Below are 10,106 nucleotides of genomic sequence, written 5' to 3'. Positions count from 1 at the left end.
TTGATGTTTAATATTGTTTAGAAAGAGAAGTAAGCAATACAATTTGTATTGTAAACTGTCATCACACCACAATTGAAAAAAAGAGGGACACAGGATATCTATGAAAATATATGAAAAATAAAGTGACAACACCATGACTAAAACATTTTTAGCTCACCTAGCCCGAAGGGCCAAGTGAACTTATGCAATCACTTGGCGTCCGTTGTCGTCTGTCGTAAACTATTTCAAGAATCTTCTCCTCTGAAACTACTATGCCAAATACTTCCAAACTTTAACTGAATGTTCCTTAGGGTATCTAGTTTATAAATTGTATCCGAAGTTTTGATCTATCAACAAACATGGTCGCCATTGCTAAAAATAGAACATAGGATCAAATGCAGTTTTTGGCTTATATCTCAAAAACGAAAGCATTTAGAGCAAATCTGACATGGGGGTAAAAATGCTCCTTAGGTCAAAATCTATCAGCCCTGAAATTTTCAGATGAATCAAACAACCTATTGTTGGGTTGCTGCCACTTAATTGGTAATTTTAAGGAAATTTTGCAGTGTTTGGTCATTATCTTGAATATTATTATAGATAAAGATAAACTGTAAACAGCAAAGTAAGATCTACAAATAAGTCTGCAAATATCCCAGATCTAAATTTAGACGAAATTTTACATACTTTAGATAATATAATTATAACGCAAGAGCAAGTTTATGACCAACTGCTCTTGTTAGATGTGTCTAAGGCAACCGGCCCCGATAGCATTAGTCCAAGATTTCTCAAATATGCGGCTTTAGAATTAAGCTATCCCCTAGCTCTGTTGTTCAATAAATCACTTCAGTTATGCATTTATCCTTATGAATGGAAAATAGCAAATGTAATACCAGTTTTCAAGAGTGGTTCTCAAGAAATTTTATCAAACTATAGACCAATCTCTCTGTTATCTATTATTGGTAAAACGATGGAAAAATGTGTTTTTAAATATTTATTTAATTTTCTTTCTCGCTATAAAATAATTACAAACTTGCAGTCAGGTTTTATGCCTGGAGATAGTACTGTTAATCAACTTTTTTATATTACCACCGATATTGCTAAAGCCCTTGATTTTGGAAAAGAAATAAGAGTTGTGTTTTGTGATATCAGTAAAGCATTTGACCGGGCCTGGCATGAAGGCCTCCTTCACAAACTAGAAAAATATGGAATAAGGGGGGACTTATTAAAATGGTTTAAAAGTTACTTATCCGAGAGAAGACAAAGAGTTGTCATAGGAGGACAGACATCTGATGTGTATATCATTAAAGCAGGTGTCCCCCAGGGCTCAATTTTAGGCCCTGTATTATTTTTATTATTCATAAACGATATTGTCTGTGACATATCATGCAATATCCGACTTTTTGCTGACGATACATCATTATATATAGTTGTTGAGAACGAGTATGCTACAGCTGAATTAATGAACTTTGATATAGAAAAAATTCACGTATGGTCTCAACAATGGCTCGTTAATTTTAATAAAAAAAAAACTGAAACCATGACTATATCTAGAAAAAGAGCAAAACCCCATAATCCACCAATATACATTAATGATACACTGATACAAGAGGTTGAAGAACATAAACATTTAGGGTTAATTTTTCAAGAAAACGGTTGTTGGGAAAGTCATGTAAACTATATTATTGATAAAGCTACGCCTCGCTTAAATCTTATGAGGAGTTTAAAGTTTAAGCTATCGCGTAATAATCTACAAGTTATATATATCAGCTTCATCAGGCCCATTCTCGAATATGCAGACACTGTGTGGGATAACATACCAATTTACTTAAAGGACAAGCTAGAGAGCATTCAAATAGAAGCGGCTCGTATAGTCACAGGTGCCACTAAGCTTTGCTCTAAATCTAATCTTTATACTGATACTGGTTGGGTTTCTCTGAGTGAAAGAAGATCCAGACATAAAATTATTAAATTTCACGAAATGTTTCACGATCAAGCTCCTAATTATCTTTGTAGTATCGTACCTCAACAACTATATCAGGTCTATAACTATAATACTAGAAGTGCATTTAATGTTCAAAATATGAACTGTAGAACTACTTTTTATCAAAATTCTTTCCTACCATCTGTAATTCGTGATTGGAACAGGCTTCCAAAAGATGTTAGATGTAATCCTTCAAAATTTACACTTAAAAATTATATAAATCGAGATACTAAGAAAGTCCCCACATATTATAATGCTGGTTGTAGAAAAGGCCAAATACTTCACGCCAGACTCCGGTTGAACTGCAGTGGCTTAAATGAACACCTTTTCCAGAAAAATATTGTTATTTCCAGTCTCTGTATATGTGGGCAAGTTGAGAGCAGCAAACACTATTTGCTAGAATGTCATAATTATCGACTCATCAGAACACAAACCATTTCTACACTACCAATATATAATATACAAACATTATTATCAGGTAGTGAACTAATCAGTGATGAGGAAAACGAAAATATTTTTAAAATTGTACAAAGATTTATTTTAGAAACGGGGAGATTTGGTCCGTAACAATTATTTTTATGTCGATGTCGATTAAGATTTCGAAACTTTATTTGATGTAACCTTATTTTCGAAACATTAACATATTTCTCAGTTACATGCACTATAATTATTTAAATACGAGTTGATCACATTTTTCGATCAAACTGACTTCTGAGTAACGGGCAAACCACAGAATAAACATGTTAGCTAATAACTGAAAATTACGTTATACGAGTTTCTAATACTATGTTCCTAATTTTGTCATTTTTTTTTTAAAGGGAGACGGATTTATATAAGTTTTTCTTGTTTCCGAATCCCTGTATTTCATATTGTATAATTATATTTTGTGCACTTCTTGAAATAAAATATTGTTTAAACTAAATAAGTCAATATGACCAAAAATGTCAATTGACCCCTTTAGGAGTTATTGCTCTTTAAAGACTTTTTTCACAATTTATTCATCATGTTGACTTACTTTAAAAAATCTTCTCCTTTGAAACTGCTGTATCAATTTCAGCCAAACTTAGGCTAAATGAGTTACAGAGTATCTAGTATAAATTTTATATTTTATTTCCTTGTATGTCAAGAAACATAGCTCCTATGGCTAAAATAGAACATAGGAGAAAATGATTTTTTTTTGCTTTTGAAGAAAATAGGACGATTCAAAGAAAATTTAAATAAATTGAAAAGCCAAAATAATCATTGATGAGAGATTTAACCAAAAAAATTAAGGTGAGCGATTCAGACTCTTGAGAGCCTCTTGTTTTTTAATCTACCTCCCCGTAAATAGACAGCATCACAAGCTTATTCAAGTAAAGTATAAGCAAAAGTTTCAAAGTTTAAAGACTGGGAGCAGGGTCAAATAATATTCATGGGAATGAAATGTCCCAATGTCAAGTCACTGGTTCACCATAAACTAGAAAAAAAGATAGAGGGTAGTCCTAGCAAGGGCAAGTTGATCCTGCTCCACATTAGACAACAGCGTAGTTGCTCATGCTCGTACAGACAGGGTCTAATTCGGTAAGTCACATTCGGGGAAAAGGGTGCGGGATGGTAGTTAAGACATATCTCTCTTCATTTGTGAATCAAACATTTTATAACGGTCAACAAAATCGTGACTTCAACACTTGGTGGAGTTAGTAACTTGAAAACTGACCCCAAAATATGAATGACCTGACCAGGTATCGTTATTACATACCTTCTGAATAAATCTGTTCAAAGGTTTGGTTAGCGTTTGAGGTGAATGCCGACATTTATGTGTTTTGTAAAAAAATATTACCTTAAAAGATTGGATGTGAAATACATGAACGTATAATATGTCGGCATGTTGATCTATATTTACGAATGATGTTCTTGAACCGATGATACAATTTAGTAAATGTTTTCACTAGTTTGTGATATCTAAAACCTTTATTCATCATTTTGTTTTACAAATGATTTCGATTTATCTTTACTTTGTTTAAAAGTTGACTTTTTAAATCTGTTATGTGAACCATGAAATTATCTTATAAATGTGGGTTGATACCAATTGAAATACTATATTTAATAATTATATTTCAATTATATTTCAATGATAGAGGTGATATGGAAGTAAACCCTTTTCAATATTGGTAGATTGGGAAATTCAGATTTATAAAAGAGGGATTCCATTGACTACTCAATTTTATTTAGAAAGGTTTCAGATCGTATTTTATTCATGAATGTTTTCAATTAACAAATGACCAAAAGCAAGAACTTTCTGTACTATAGGTACTTTTGGATACTATCATATGTGCTAATTTCCCCCAAAAACATGAAAATACCCAAAAATATGGCATTTATTGAAATGGTATTTGGCATAAAGTACAACTTAATCTTTAACTATATTACAGTCATCCTGCGCTAATTTTTCTCCCATAGGAGATATCTCGCATTATACCAAAATCTTGTAACCAGTTAAGTTAAGAGATATCGTCAAAATGAGTTTTTTTAATTGTTGAATTTATAATGAAAGTTTGTTTTCGCACTAATTAGTTTGAGAAACACAATCAACACAGTCTTTAATTATCCAATATTAGAGATTATAATACTTGACTCTTTATTACTCTAATTAAACAACAACAAATAATTTAAAATGTTTTGGTCAGCTGATAGTTTCTTATTAAAATACTAGTATATTCTGGTTAAAAGTTTTAAGATTTAGTTCCAGTATTGTTTTCGCAATGACAACACTATTTTGCAACCTGTGTTGTGTTCTATGTTTTTTCTTTATATTTAATGGTAAGTTTAGATAAATCTAATTCAAAAGATATAATCAAATATAAGCATATTCTTGTGAATTAATGCTCGAAAAGACTTTAACTTTGACTGAGGGAGTTGGAACTTTAGGTTTACTAATTTATGATTTGGTTTAGATCTTTCAGCGAAAACGTTTTGTGATATACTGAGTGCCAATGAAAACGCAACACTTTTGTTTTTCAAAAAAATCTTATAATTTTTATTTCATTTATATGAGAACTTTGTACAGTTGGTTTAAAATGACTTTTAAGACAATTGACGACAACTTTACGGTTGAGTGATTTTTGGAACAAATGCGAAGTAAGGATTATTTTGAACGGACATAAACCGAGTTCACCGCTTTTCAACATACGCACCATTTTCACGATTTTGTCATTTAAAGATTGGCTAATGTCATGAATTTTCCCGCCCTTATTTTAAGGAAACTGCAATAAACATCTGAGTAAATCCCAGGACTGTCTGACAACCAGCGACATGCAGTTTTGGGCATGATCCAATGAAGCCTTCACTGCATACAATTACGAGAGGACTGAAGTTGTAGCCTCTACAATAACCCAAATCATCCACAAATTCAACCAAAATGGATCATTTAATGATAAGCGACATCCCGGGTACAAAAAGCAAGAAACGCTCAGCCAGACCGATACATTTGGTCTTAAACATATTCGATATTGACTCTGATGGGTGTACAAAGGTCACGAGAGTTCAATGGTGGTCACAGTAGATTCTTTCGAGCAATTTCAGTAAAGCACCATTAGCGTAGAAATTGTTAAAGAGCACCAAAGTCTTTCCTTAGTGACATCTAAACGGCCGTAAGACGTAAATATCGAATTCTGTAGACCAAAAATTATTCAATGTGTACCAAAAACCGTCGGTGGCGGTAACATAGACATTTGGCACCCATCTTGGCCAAAAGTCATGTGTTTCGCCCGATTTTGGTCCGACCGAGCAAATTTCGCATCAGGTTGGACATGGTTTAGACGATGAAAACCACCACCAATATCATAAAGTCAGATTGAGTTTGATATGCGGGACAAGTGGAACAACATTCCTCGAGATCACATTAAACGTCTGGGATGATTAATTCCACGGCGCTGTCGAGATTGCGCTGCACAACGGTGTTGTAACTTGTTTTGTTAGGACTGTAAGTTGATGATTCGACATTGAATAGTTCGTTTACCTATGGCGTCTAAAAGATGACAATGCAACATTTTTGTTTGATATCGATCTATTGTTAGGATAGTTAATTTTCAAAAACAATTTATTTTGAAAGATTATCATTACTAATATAAATTTTATTTTTGAAAAACCAAGTGTTGCGTTTTCATTGGCACTCAGTATTATATTATTAGTTATCTTGGTGTAATCAGGGGTGTACAGAATTTTACACCGTTGTTGAAAATTCATACACCCTGAGGCGCAGCCGAATGGGTGTATGAATTTTATACTTTTTTACTTTATTTTTTGGAAAAATCTTTTGAGTAAAAAAAAAAAAAAAATAATAAAAAAAAAAAAAAAAAATTTCCTCTGCATTTTCTTCTTATTATTTATTTTCTTAATTTTTTTTCTTTTTTCTTTATTTTGGCAAAATTTTATATTTTATTTTTTTATGGCAAAATTTCATTTTATTTTTAAATTTGGCAAAATTTTATTTATTCCATGGTGAACCAGGGTGGAGTGTTATTTACACCGGGGTAGTCTACCAATCAGATTGCAGATTTTTTGCTGCATAAGAAATAAATCGACGTATCAGGTCTTGTTGTTTGGAGTCCGAGGTTCTCGCAGTTTTTTTTTGTTATCTTGATTTGTCTAATCGTAATAAATTTCCGATATTTGAACACAGATAAACTACTGTTTGATGTGATTGAGCTTTTGAATTTCCATATGTTGAGGGACTTTCCGCTTTGAATTTTCCATGTGGAGTTCTGTATTTTTGTTATTTTACTTCTCTATGACGAGGCACCTACTACTTGACCAACGCAACCCGCGATTTTTACAGTATCGTTGTACTAACTGTGTGTTCGTACAACACATGTGGGTCCGATCTGCTTGCCTGAATTTATTTTTAAAAGGAACACTGAAAAATATAATCAAAATCAAAATTAATAAAAAAAAATAAAACCATAAAAACAAGTATTTATAGATGTTATGTGTGACCAGAAATGAACGTTTTAGGAATAAGTTGCAAGCTTAATATACATAAATATTAAAGCAGGATAAAAATGTTAGAGGCATATACCGATATTATTCGATGTAAAGATTTTAAAAGTCAAACGAGTTGAAATGGCGGCCTTCACATAGTATGCTTAGCGAAAGTCTCTCCGAGTTATCATAAAAGTCTACGAGGTATAGAATTAACATTTACTTTATCTAAGTGAATCTTGATGAATTTTACTTTAATGCGAGGGTTAAAAGTACGGGTTGCCATTGTCAAGTTTTTAATTTTAAGTTCTTAGACCACATTTGTAGTAGCACTTTCTAGGGCTTAAATAAACACAATACTTTCTTTAAGATGGTTCCTTTTATTTCTGGACTAGTTTTCAGGATAATAACAAATATACATAAAACGTACCCTAAAAAATAAATACAATAGTAAGACTCTGACCGTTCATCAAATAATAATCTGGTACATAGGTTTCTATCCATGTAATATGATAAACAAATGTTTTACTATCAGAAAATATAAATAAAACTGTTCTGCATGTATTTACAACAATATGCTTATATTGTTGAGCGTAACTGACAAAGTCTAGTACAAATGCACTTAACGACTCGTATTAAATAAACAAGTCAAATATACGAAAATTAACTAAAGCGGTTAACTCAAACTTTAACAAAGCAAATTAAGAAAACTAAAAGCAATAGCTGCATGCTGTATGAATGCCGTAAGCATAAAATAACAACAAACAAAAATACGAACATTACAAAAATAACACTTAGCTTACCTCGCATGAGGTGCAAAGGCCTCCTGATTTATATCTATGGAAATTGATTTACATCATCCCAGGATTACATTAAATATACCTGTATAACAAATAAACAAATTGTAATCCATGTTTTACTGTATTAAACCACCTGTTTACGATTTGTACTCTTAGCTAAAATAATCAATCAATACACGTAACTAATATTATGTTTCTATCTTTACCTTTAAAAGTATTTAACACATTCATTCCGGAACACTCGAATTCTCATACAATGTGTATTAGATTAATAATTTACCAAATTAGTTAAAAGTACTTTATTTATGAAAATATGAAAATAACGTCTCTTAAACAATTTAAGAAAACAAATACTACTTTACTGCAATTTATCTATTTTATATCGTTTTAAAGCATTCATCTCGCATTCAACATTTACACATCGGCCTTTTCATTCTAAACAGTCATTCTAGGTAAAATAATAAATATCTGGACTATTAACGTGTAATTAGTAGTAGAGAAATATAACTGACCTGAATATAGAATATAGAGAAAACTAAAAATGAATATAGGTTCAAACTTAGAATTTCTTCAAGCATGTATCAATATGTCCACCAGTATATAGAAAAGTGATGACCAGCATAAAAGAACAAAAGAAATATAGCGCCAAAATATAATGACCAATAGAAATAAAGAAAGTGTGCGGTCCACCGAAGCATAAAAAGAAAACCTTTGAAGTAAACTACAGTCAAACCAAAGTTACCCAAACCAGTAGAAAATGTCGTATGTCAATAAGTCCAACTGTCAAATACGTAAATAAAATGAATAAAGCATATATATAGACTAATCAACTAATTACAATCTGTAATTAGTATACTATACCCAATATAAGTCATATAATATACAAAATATAACACAATAAACTAAATATAAAAATATACACAATTACTGTAAAACCTATAAAATACAGTCTACCACATACTCCCCCCAGCTGTCAAATGACGTCTCGTCATTTCTTGGCTGACGGTGTCTTGACAATGTCGAGTATGGTCTTTGCTGCTTCTGACTGCAAATCCCGGAATAGATGTGTTCCAGCCAACGAAGTAATAAACTGGACCTTCTTGTACCACTCGCTGTCACTAACTGGTGTACCAACCGACTTGGATAAGTCGAATTTTCCAGATCTCATCCAGGCTGGTTGCTGTCTCTCTCTAGTAGACCGCCTAACTGGTTCAGGTGAAGATGATGTAGAAGCTTCATCAGGACTATCCTCCTGCTGACTTTCTTCACTACTGACTGTCGAAGCGCTTCTAATAACAGACTCTGTTTCCGTCCCTTCTGCTTCCGTATCTGTAGCTTCCTGGGAATGGGCGTCCCCGTCAGAATCAGAATCCTCTGTTGTTTCGGTCACAGTAGAGTCATCGTGCTGTTCCTCAGTGATGGTAGTGTCACTGCTAGCATCATGCTCCACTATTACAAGCTCAAGTGGCTCCTCATCAGATGATTCATCCGAATGTACTACTTGGCTCTCCAGTCTAGTAGATGTGACAGGTGTGGTTTGTTTCTTCTTTAATCTTGGTTTCGGTACGGGTTTTTCTCTCTGTACTGGTGGTTCAGTGTCTGTCAGATATCCGATGGGTAGTAAGAGATTCCTATGTAGGTTTCTTTTCCTTCCCTCACCATTTTCCTTCTGTACAGTAAACACTGGTATATCCGCATTAGGCTGAGCAAGTACGATGTAAGGGTCATGCTCCCATTTGTCTGCTAGCTTATGTTTTCCTTCTCCAAATGCAACTATCTTGACTAGAACACGGTCGCCTTTCTGTATTGTAGCTCCACGGACTTTGGTGTCATAACCTTCCTTCTGTCTAAGTTGAGACTTCTTGGAGGCTTCCGAAGCAACTGTGTAGGCGTGGTCTAGTCTCTGTTTCAGGTCCTTGATGTAGTTGGATCCTGTTGTATCTTTCCTCAAACCAAATGCAATGTCCACTGGTAGTCTTGGGTTGCGGCCGAACATCAAATAGTATGGCGAATAGCCGGTGGAATCATGCCTGATGCAGTTGTACGCATGGACGAGTGGTCCAACGTAGGATTTCCAGTTCCTCTTTTGCTGTGGTTCTAATGTTCCTAGCATTCCAAGTAGTGTGCGGTTAAACCTCTCGCACATACCATTACCCTGCGGATGGTAGCTAGTGGTGCGAGTCTTCTTCATTCCTGTCAAGTTACAGAGTTCCCTTATGACTTTTGACTCGAAATTCGCTCCCTGATCTGTGTGTATCCTCTCAGGTATCCCGTAATGAACAATGTAGTGGTTCAAGAATGCCTCGGCTGTTGTTCTTGCCGTCTGGTTTCTGGTTGGAATAGCTTGGGCGTATCTGGTGAAATGGTCAGTGATCACAAGGATGTGT

At 33.7% G+C, this 10,106-nt stretch overlaps 1 long non-coding RNA gene across 1 annotated transcript; it reads right to left on the bottom strand.

The window, feature by feature from the left end:
• Positions 1–7,240: 7,240 nt before the first annotated feature.
• Positions 7,241–8,841, bottom strand: LOC134702425 (uncharacterized). Its single transcript, XR_010104406.1, has 3 exons — positions 8,232–8,841; positions 7,723–7,801; positions 7,241–7,350 (listed from the first exon to the last, which is right to left on the bottom strand). It is a non-coding gene; the product is annotated as an uncharacterized LOC134702425 (long non-coding RNA).
• Between the last annotated feature and the right edge of the window lie 1,265 nt (positions 8,842–10,106).

Source organism: Mytilus trossulus, unplaced genomic scaffold, assembly GCF_036588685.1.
Source record: "Mytilus trossulus isolate FHL-02 unplaced genomic scaffold, PNRI_Mtr1.1.1.hap1 h1tg000457l__unscaffolded, whole genome shotgun sequence".
Taxonomy (NCBI): Eukaryota; Metazoa; Mollusca; class Bivalvia; order Mytilida; family Mytilidae; genus Mytilus; species Mytilus trossulus.
The sequence above is the reverse complement of the archived record's forward strand: the minus strand, read 5'-3'. Positions and strand labels throughout refer to the sequence as shown.